The 10,000-nt window shown below is 62.0% G+C and overlaps 3 non-coding genes across 3 annotated transcripts in view; all 3 read left to right on the forward strand.

The window, feature by feature from the left end:
• The first annotated feature begins 5,373 nt into the window (after window positions 1-5,373).
• LOC149053996 (small subunit ribosomal RNA) lies at window positions 5,374-7,861 on the forward strand. The gene has a single exon (XR_016192385.1). It is a non-coding gene; the product is annotated as a small subunit ribosomal RNA (ribosomal RNA).
• Window positions 7,862-8,073: 212 nt separating this feature from the next.
• Window positions 8,074-8,231, forward strand: LOC149053997 (5.8S ribosomal RNA). The gene has a single exon (XR_016192375.1). It is a non-coding gene; the product is annotated as a 5.8S ribosomal RNA (ribosomal RNA).
• Window positions 8,232-8,633: 402 nt separating this feature from the next.
• Window positions 8,634-10,000, forward strand: part of LOC149053998 (large subunit ribosomal RNA) — a 4,199-nt gene continuing 2,832 nt past the window's right edge. Inside the window, exon 1 of the ribosomal RNA XR_016192393.1 lies at window positions 8,634-10,000. This exon is cut by the window's right edge and continues 2,832 nt beyond it. This is a non-coding gene — a ribosomal RNA (large subunit ribosomal RNA).

The raw sequence follows: 10,000 nt of genomic DNA on the forward strand, positions 1-10,000 counted from the left end.
TGAAAAAAAAATTACCAGATGGTAATAAGGACAGTGTGCATGTTGTATTATCACTGTCCCAATCCGCGCGCGCCCGGTGGTCGGTGTCGTAGGTGGTCGGCCGCACTGCTACGCGGGACCGCCTGGCGGCCGGCTAGCGGGACGCGATTTGCGTCCCGCCCGCGCAGGCGGCGCCATTTTTTTTCGTGCCGTGCAGCCACGCGGCGTGCAGCGTTCGATTTACGCGGGTGCGTACGGTGGTCGACGACTTGCAACAACGTCACGGGTGGTCGGTTAGACGAAATGCGCTCGGGGTTGCCCGGGTAGACCGCGGTCGGTGGGACGGGAGAAGATTTGTTCATGTCGGGTGAAAAAAAAATTACCAGATGGTAATAAGGACAGTGTGCATGTTGTATTATCACTGTCCCAATCCGCGCGCGCCCGGTGGTCGGTGTCGTAGGTGGTCGGCCGCACTGCTACGCGGGACCGCCTGGCGGCCGGCTAGCGGGACGCGATTTGCGTCCCGCCCGCGCAGGCGGCGCCATTTTTTTTCGTGCCGTGCAGCCACGCGGCGTGCAGCGTTCGATTTACGCGGGTGCGTACGGTGGTCGACGACTTGCAACAACGTCACGGGTGGTCGGTTAGACGAAATGCGCTCGGGGTTGCCCGGGTAGACCGCGGTCGGTGGGACGGGAGAAGATTTGTTCATGTCGGGTGAAAAAAAAATTACCAGATGGTAATAAGGACAGTGTGCATGTTGTATTATCACTGTCCCAATCCGCGCGCGCCCGGTGGTCGGTGTCGTAGGTGGTCGGCCGCACTGCTACGCGGGACCGCCTGGCGGCCGGCTAGCGGGACGCGATTTGCGTCCCGCCCGCGCAGGCGGCGCCATTTTTTTTCGTGCCGTGCAGCCACGCGGCGTGCAGCGTTCGATTTACGCGGGTGCGTACGGTGGTCGACGACTTGCAACAACGTCACGGGTGGTCGGTTAGACGAAATGCGCTCGGGGTTGCCCGGGTAGACCGCGGTCGGTGGGACGGGAGAAGATTTGTTCATGTCGGGTGAAAAAAAAATTACCAGATGGTAATAAGGACAGTGTGCATGTTGTATTATCACTGTCCCAATCCGCGCGCGCCCGGTGGTCGGTGTCGTAGGTGGTCGGCCGCACTGCTACGCGGGACCGCCTGGCGGCCGGCTAGCGGGACGCGATTTGCGTCCCGCCCGCGCAGGCGGCGCCATTTTTTTTCGTGCCGTGCAGCCACGCGGCGTGCAGCGTTCGATTTACGCGGGTGCGTACGGTGGTCGACGACTTGCAACAACGTCACGGGTGGTCGGTTAGACGAAATGCGCTCGGGGTTGCCCGGGTAGACCGCGGTCGGTGGGACGGGAGAAGATTTGTTCATGTCGGGTGAAAAAAAAATTACCAGATGGTAATAAGGACAGTGTGCATGTTGTATTATCACTGTCCCAATCCGCGCGCGCCCGGTGGTCGGTGTCGTAGGTGGTCGGCCGCACTGCTACGCGGGACCGCCTGGCGGCCGGCTAGCGGGACGCGATTTGCGTCCCGCCCGCGCAGGCGGCGCCATTTTTTTTCGTGCCGTGCAGCCACGCGGCGTGCAGCGTTCGATTTACGCGGGTGCGTACGGTGGTCGACGACTTGCAACAACGTCACGGGTGGTCGGTTAGACGAAATGCGCTCGGGGTTGCCCGGGTAGACCGCGGTCGGTGGGACGGGAGAAGATTTGTTCATGTCGGGTGAAAAAAAAATTACCAGATGGTAATAAGGACAGTGTGCATGTTGTATTATCACTGTCCCAATCCGCGCGCGCCCGGTGGTCGGTGTCGTAGGTGGTCGGCCGCACTGCTACGCGGGACCGCCTGGCGGCCGGCTAGCGGGACGCGATTTGCGTCCCGCCCGCGCAGGCGGCGCCATTTTTTTTCGTGCCGTGCAGCCACGCGGCGTGCAGCGTTCGATTTACGCGGGTGCGTACGGTGGTCGACGACTTGCAACAACGTCACGGGTGGTCGGTTAGACGAAATGCGCTCGGGGTTGCCCGGGTAGACCGCGGTCGGTGGGACGGGAGAAGATTTGTTCATGTCGGGTGAAAAAAAAATTACCAGATGGTAATAAGGACAGTGTGCATGTTGTATTATCACTGTCCCAATCCGCGCGCGCCCGGTGGTCGGTGTCGTAGGTGGTCGGCCGCACTGCTACGCGGGACCGCCTGGCGGCCGGCTAGCGGGACGCGATTTGCGTCCCGCCCGCGCAGGCGGCGCCATTTTTTTTCGTGCCGTGCAGCCACGCGGCGTGCAGCGTTCGATTTACGCGGGTGCGTACGGTGGTCGACGACTTGCAACAACGTCACGGGTGGTCGGTTAGACGAAATGCGCTCGGGGTTGCCCGGGTAGACCGCGGTCGGTGGGACGGGAGAAGATTTGTTCATGTCGGGTGAAAAAAAAATTACCAGATGGTAATAAGGACAGTGTGCATGTTGTATTATCACTGTCCCAATCCGCGCGCGCCCGGTGGTCGGTGTCGTAGGTGGTCGGCCGCACTGCTACGCGGGACCGCCTGGCGGCCGGCTAGCGGGACGCGATTTGCGTCCCGCCCGCGCAGGCGGCGCCATTTTTTTTCGTGCCGTGCAGCCACGCGGCGTGCAGCGTTCGATTTACGCGGGTGCGTACGGTGGTCGACGACTTGCAACAACGTCACGGGTGGTCGGTTAGACGAAATGCGCTCGGGGTTGCCCGGGTAGACCGCGGTCGGTGGGACGGGAGAAGATTTGTTCATGTCGGGTGAAAAAAAAATTACCAGATGGTAATAAGGACAGTGTGCATGTTGTATTATCACTGTCCCAATCCGCGCGCGCCCGGTGGTCGGTGTCGTAGGTGGTCGGCCGCACTGCTACGCGGGACCGCCTGGCGGCCGGCTAGCGGGACGCGATTTGCGTCCCGCCCGCGCAGGCGGCGCCATTTTTTTTCGTGCCGTGCAGCCACGCGGCGTGCAGCGTTCGATTTACGCGGGTGCGTACGGTGGTCGACGACTTGCAACAACGTCACGGGTGGTCGGTTAGACGAAATGCGCTCGGGGTTGCCCGGGTAGACCGCGGTCGGTGGGACGGGAGAAGATTTGTTCATGTCGGGTGGTCGGGTGAAAAAAAATTACGTAGCACTGTTACGCGCGTCCTAACGTCGTTTACGATGAACACGTATTATTTTCCAGTCGACCGTCCACGGTGGTCCGTCGAGCCGGGGTAGGTCGCATGCGGGCAGCCCGGACGTCGACGTTGCACGGGGTTTCGAAACCGGAGTTTTTGGATCGCGATTTTTTCCAAACCCAATAACTCGTTAACGGTCGGTTTTCGGTGGACGAACCAAAGAGGTGATCTCGTCGGGCGCACCGAATACTATCAGGAATAGTAGGTCCGACGGACGTGATGCGATTTTTAAATATTTTTCGATTGTGCGATTGTGGCGGGGGTATTAGTGTTCGGGTGGGGGGAACCGATACGCGCGCCGATTGCGGTAGTTGACGGGCGCGCGTCCACTGTTGCACGAGCGACGCTACGCCATTACGGGTGGTCGGTTAGACGAAATGTATTATCACTGTCCCAATCCGCGCGCCCGGTGGTCGGTGTCGTAGGCGGTCGGCCGGTACTGCTACTCGGGACCGCATGGCGGCCGGCTAGATTTGCGTCCCGCCATTTTTTTTCGTGCCGTGCCGCCAAGCGGCGTGCGTACGGTGGTCGACGACTTGTAACAACGTCACGGGTGGTCGGTTAGACGAAATGCGCTCGGGGTTGCCCGGGTAGACCGCGGTCGGTGGGACGGGAGAAGATTTGTTCATGTCGGGTGGTCGGGTGAAAAAAAATTACGTAGCACTGTTACGCGCGTCCTAACGTCGTTTACGATGAACACGTTTTATTTTCCAGTCGACCGTCCACGGTGGTCCGTCGAGCCGGGGTAGGTCGCATGCGGGCTGCCCGGACGTCGACGTTGCACGGGGTTTCGAAACCGGAGTTTTTGGATCGCGATTTTTTCCAAACCCAATAACTCGTTATCGGTCGGTGTTCGGTGGACGAACCAAAGAGGTGATCTCGTCGGGCGCACCGAATACTATCAGGAATAGTAGGTCCGACGGACGTGATGCGATTTTTAAATATTTTTCGATTGTGCGATTGCGGCGGGGGTATTAGTGTTCGGGTGGGGGGAACCGATACGCGCGCCGATTGCGGTAGTTGACGGGCGCGCGTCCACTGTTGCACGAGCGACGCTACGCCATTACGGGTGGTCGGTTAGACGAAATGTATTATCACTGTCCCAATCCGCGCGCCCGGTGGTCGGTGTCGTAGGTGGTCGGCCGGCTAGATTTGCGTCCCGCCACTTTTTTTCGTGCCGTGCCGCCAAGCGGCGTGCGTACGGTGGTCGACGACTTGTAACAACGTTAGGCGAAATGCGATTGTGGCGGGGGTATTAGTGTTCGGGCGGGGGGATCCGATACGGGCGCGGATTGCGGTAGTCCACGGGCGCGCGTCCACTGTTACACGAACGACGCTACGCCATTAAGGTGGAAAAACCCGGGATTTTGTAAATTTGTGAGCGGTTCGGTCGTCGGCGTTGCAGTCGACGGCCGGCCGCCGATCACGAACACCACAACAGCAAAGCCACGGGCGACGCCGAAGACGGCGCGTACACCTCGCGGCGCCCACCGGTCGCCGCCAACTGACGGTCGTCCACGTACGCGGGACACCGTCGGTTGAGTGGCCGGTCCGGTGAGAGCCGGCGGAAGGTGACACGCGTCCGCGTTTCGGCCGCCGACCCATCTCGCAATCCGAGTGGCGAAACTCAACCGGCGCCGCGCGTCCACCAGCCGGTGTTTGCGCGGCGCGCGCCAATCCACACCGATGACGACTCCCGTTACCGTTCCGCGTGTCACGAACACTCGACGCCAGAACATTCCCGCCGCGGCCGGCCATCGTCGCCGCGCCCGGCGGTCGCCGGGGCGAAGCCACGGGACGGCGGACTTCGCGTCGCGTCCCGGCTTCCCCCTCGATCTCGGCTGGGGGCCGTTACGAATCGGGCGAGAGCCGGTCTCGGTACGCTCGCCGGGGACCCGTGCACACACCGTCACCCGAACCCGGCGGTCGACCGTCACCCGGTCCGTCTCGTCAACGTGTCGCACTCCGTGTGCCGACCACACCACACACACATTTTGTTGTTGTTGAACCGCGGTCGGTCGCGCGGCCGTGACCCACAGCGGTCCCGGCCACGCGATCGCCCTCGGCGTCGGCTCGCCGCCCCCTTCCGCGGGGCGTCGGACCGGCGCTCGGACGCACGCGTCCCAGGCCGCCACGCGCGTGGCGGTCGCGGGGCGCGGTAGCAGTAAACCCGAGATCCCTGGTTGATCCTGCCAGTAGTCATATGCTTGTCTCAAAGATTAAGCCATGCATGTCTCAGTGCAAGCCGCATTAAGGTGAAACCGCGAAAGGCTCATTAAATCAGTTGTGGTTCCTTAGATCGTACCCAAGTTACTTGGATAACTGTGGTAATTCTAGAGCTAATACATGCCGACAGAGTTCCGACCGTCGCGGCGCTCTCGGGCGTCGCGCGCGGGAGGAACGCTTTTATTAGATCAAAACCGGCCCGTCGCGGCGCGCTTCGTGCGCGTCCCGATCGCGGCCCGCGCAAAGACCTGGTGACTCTGAATAACTTCGAGCTGATCGCACGGTCTCCGTACCGGCGACGCATCTTTCAAATGTCTGCCTTATCAACTGTCGACGGTAGGTTCCATGCCTACCGTGGTGGTAACGGGTAACGGGGAATCAGGGTTCGATTCCGGAGAGGGAGCCTGAGAAACGGCTACCACATCCAAGGAAGGCAGCAGGCGCGCAAATTACCCACTCCCGGAACGGGGAGGTAGTGACGAAAAATAACGATACGGGACTCATCCGAGGCCCCGTAATCGGAATGAGAACACTTTAAAACCTTTAAACGAGGATCAATTGGAGGGCAAGTCTGGTGCCAGCAGCCGCGGTAATTCCAGCTCCAATAGCGTATATTAAAGTTGTTGCGGTTAAAAAGCTCGTAGTCGGATCTGTGTCTGGGCGGTGCCGGACCACCCTGGCGGTCCGGCGTGTCGCGGCCGGCCGTGCCGCGGGACCACGTGTCCCGTCGGCGCGGTCGCCGTCGCGCTCGTCAGCCGTCTCGGGGTGTTAGTTACCGGCACGTCGGCCGGACGTATTGTCGGCAGGCGGACACGTGTCTCGTGCTCCCGGCGCGCCGCGCGGCCACGCGTCGCGCGGCCGTCGGGGTTCGACGACGGCGGCCGCCTACTCCAATCTTGCTGCGCGGTGCTCTTCACCGAGTGCCGTCGGCGGGCCGACACGTTTACTTTGAACAAATTAGAGTGCTCAAAGCAGGCTCAAATCTGGCGGGGCGGCTTCACGGCCGTCTCGTCAAAAGGCCCTGAATACTGGTCGCATGGAATAATGGAACAAGACCTCGGTCCCGCGCATCTCCGCCCTTCGCGGGCGCGCGAAACCGCCCTCCGGGGCGTTTCCGTGCGCGGGCCGCCGGGCCGCGGGCGCCAGTCGCCCGCGCGTCCCGCCGGGCCGGTTTTCGGGACCGGAGGTAATGATCAACAGAGACGGGCGGGGGCATTCGTACCGAGACGTTAGAGGTGAAATTCTTGGATCGTCTCGAGACGAACTGACGCGAAAGCATTTGCCAAGTACGTTCTCGTATGATCAAGAACGAAAGTTAGAGGTTCGAAGGCGATCAGATACCGCCCTAGTTCTAACTGTAAACGATGCCAGCTAGCGATCCGCCGGCGTTTCATTAACGACCCGGCGGGCAGCTTCCGGGAAACCGAAGCTTTTCGGTTCCGGGGGAAGTATGATTGCAAAGTTGAAACTTAAAGGAATTGACGGAAGGGCACCACCAGGAGTGGAGCCTGCGGCTTAATTTGACTCAACACGGGAAACCTCACCAGGCCCGGACACCGGAAAGATTGACAGATTGAGAGCTCTTTCTTGATTCGGTGGGTGGTGGTGCATGGCCGTTCTTAGTTGGTGGAGCGATCTGTCTGGTTAATTCCGATAACGAACGAGACTCTGTCCTGCTAACTAGGCGGGTAAACCCGGGTCGGCGTGGGCGCGGCGCCGGCGGTTTCGGCCGTCTGCGTTCGCGTTCCCGTCGGCTCGGCCCGGTATCCCCGAACGCGTTCGCCCGTCGTCCACGGCGGTCGTCGGGCGCGGCCGCGCCATCCGCGTCCCGGCGTGCGGCGGGCGTGCGGGGGTCGGGGGGCAACCTCCGGTCGCCGTGCGTCAGTCGTGCGCTGGGCTCCGCGGTGAAGCGCGCCGCGTTCGCGGCCGTCGCCGGCGGATCACGATACGTTACTAGGGCTACCGCCGGCTCCCAGGAGCTTAAACTCTTCTTAGAGGGACAGGCGGCGGACGAAAATAGCCGCACGAGACTGAGCGATAACAGGTCTGTGATGCCCTTAGATGTTCTGGGCCGCACGCGCGCTACACTGAAGGAATCAGCGTGTGTTAACATTCCTGGGCCGACAGGCTTCCGGGTAACCCGCTGAACCTCCTTCGTGCTTAGGGATCGTGGCTTGCAATTTTTCCACGTGAACGAGGAATTCCCAGTAAGCGCGAGTCATCAGCTCGCGTTGATTACGTCCCTGCCCTTTGTACACACCGCCCGTCGCTACTACCGATTGAACGACCGCAGTGAGGTCTTCGGACTGGACGCGCGTTATTCGGCCCCCTCGGGGGCTGGGTCGTCGCGCGACCGGGAAGATGACCGAACTCGGCCGTTTAGAGGAAGTAAAAGTCGTAACAAGGTTTCCGTAGGTGAACCTGCGGAAGGATCATTAGAGACGGGCCCGCGGCGCCGGCGACTCGCTTGCCGGTCTCGCGCGCGCCTAATCCGACCCCGTGGCCGCGTGCGCTCGCGCGCGACAACCGCGCACGGTTGTCGTCCGCCGACCGCCCGCGCGCCGCGACCCCCGACCGAGAGTCGACCGAAAGATGGTTACCGTCGTCGGAAGACGATTGTGTAAACGAAAAAAAAAAAAAACAAACACCCGACCCCGAACGGCGGATCACTTGGCTCGTGGATCGATGAAGACCGCAGCTATCTGCGCGTCGTCGTGTAATCCGCAGGTTATACGAACATCGACCAGTCGAACGCACATTGCGGCCTCGGTGACCCGCGGGTCCCGGGCCACGCCTGTCTGAGGGTCGTATACCGGATACTCGGCCAGACCGATGCGCCGGCACGGCAGGCGTCCGGCGGAGCGCGCGCGCCGCGTCCGGTCCTCACGGGGACCGGCGCCCGCGCGCCCGTCGGCCGCACGCCGCGCCCGCGCGAGTTTGGCGGCTCGACCGGGGAAAACGCGGGCTACCGCTCGCGGCTGCCCCCGGTCGTCCGCCCAAGTTGTGACGGCAAACAGTCACGGGTTCTCGCGCCGTCGAACGGCACGTCCCCGTCCGCCCGCCGCGCGAGAGCGCGGCCGGGTCGGCTGAGAGTCGTCCTCGAGACGCCACCTCTCCGGCAACCGAGAAGCGGACGCGGACCGTCGCCGCGCGGACGGAGCGCGGACCCGCGCACCAGTTACCACCACCACACGTACCACACACTTGTTCCGACCTCAGATCAGGCGGGACTACCCGCCGGATTTAAGCATATTAATAAGCGGAGGAAAAGAAAACAACCGTGATTCCCCCAGTAGCGGCGAGCGAACAGGGAAAAGCCCATCGCCGAATCCCGCCGCGCACTTTTGTGTCGCGGCACGTATGGGAGTTGTGGCGTACGGGCCGGCCTCGTTGCCGGGGCGCACGTGACGGTCCAAGTCTCCCTTGAACGGGGCCATGGCCCGCAGATGGTGCCAGGCCAGTAGAGGCCGTCACAGCGTTCCGGGATCGGACCGCGCCTTCGAGTCGGGTTGCTTGAGAGTGCAGCCCGAAGCGGGTGGTAAACTCCATCTAAGGCTAAATACGGCCACGAGACCGATAGTGGACAAGTACCGTGAGGGAAAGTTGAAAAGAACTTTGAAGAGAGAGTTCATAAGAACGTGAAACCGTTCGGGTGTAAACGGACAGAGCCCGCGAGTCCCCGCCGGGCGAATTCACGGTCGGTGGTCTCACCGCCGGCCGGATCTTTCGCTCGGTCAGCGGACGTCGCGACTCGTTGGGCGCCGGCCGAAGGGCCCGGGTGGCGGTTCGTCGCGGCGGTCGCGCCTCGGCGTGACCGTTCGCGCCGAACCCCGGTGCTCCTGGTCGGCTCGCCCGACGGCATGAACCGTCGACGCGGCCCCGTCGCAGGCGGGGTCCCGTCGGTCGGCGACGAGTTTCGGGCTACTTTCCGACCCGTCTTGAAACACGGACCAAGGAGTCTAACGTGTGCGCGAGTCAACGGTGATCTCACGAAAAACCACGTTTGGCGCAATGAAAGTGAACCGTTTACGGTGCGGACGATGGCCTAGCGACCGAACCCACCGGCGTTCAAAGTCGCGCTGGTCCGCAGTCCGGGGGCGTCTCCGCCAGGTCGGCTCCGGCCGTCCGGGGGCGCACCCTTAGCGCACACGTTGGTACCCGAAAGATGGTGAACTATGCCTGGCCAGGATGAAGTCAGGGGAAACCCTGATGGAGGTCCGCAGCGATTCTGACGTGCAAATCGATCGTCTGAGCTGGGTATAGGGGCGAAAGACTAATCGAACCATCTAGTAGCTGGTTCCATCCGAAGTTTCCCTCAGGATAGCTGGCGCCGATGTGTCCCGCCCGTTCGCGGGCGTACGGACGCCGGTGGGACTCCGCGCTGTACGGCGCGGTAACAACCCGCTCGTAACACGGAGGATGTCTCATACGGTAAAGCGAATGATTAGAGGACATTGGGGCCGAAACGACCTCAACCTATTCTCAAACTATAAATGGGTGAGATCGCCGGCTTTACCTGGTACACCGCGTGAACCGCGTGCGAAGCCGGCGACGGAACCCTAGGCGCTTAGTGGGCC

Source organism: Diuraphis noxia, unplaced genomic scaffold (assembly GCF_037042655.1).
Source record: "Diuraphis noxia isolate RWA-SAM2 unplaced genomic scaffold, SU_Dnox_SAM2 contig0017, whole genome shotgun sequence".
NCBI lineage: Eukaryota > Metazoa > Arthropoda > Insecta > Hemiptera > Aphididae > Diuraphis > Diuraphis noxia.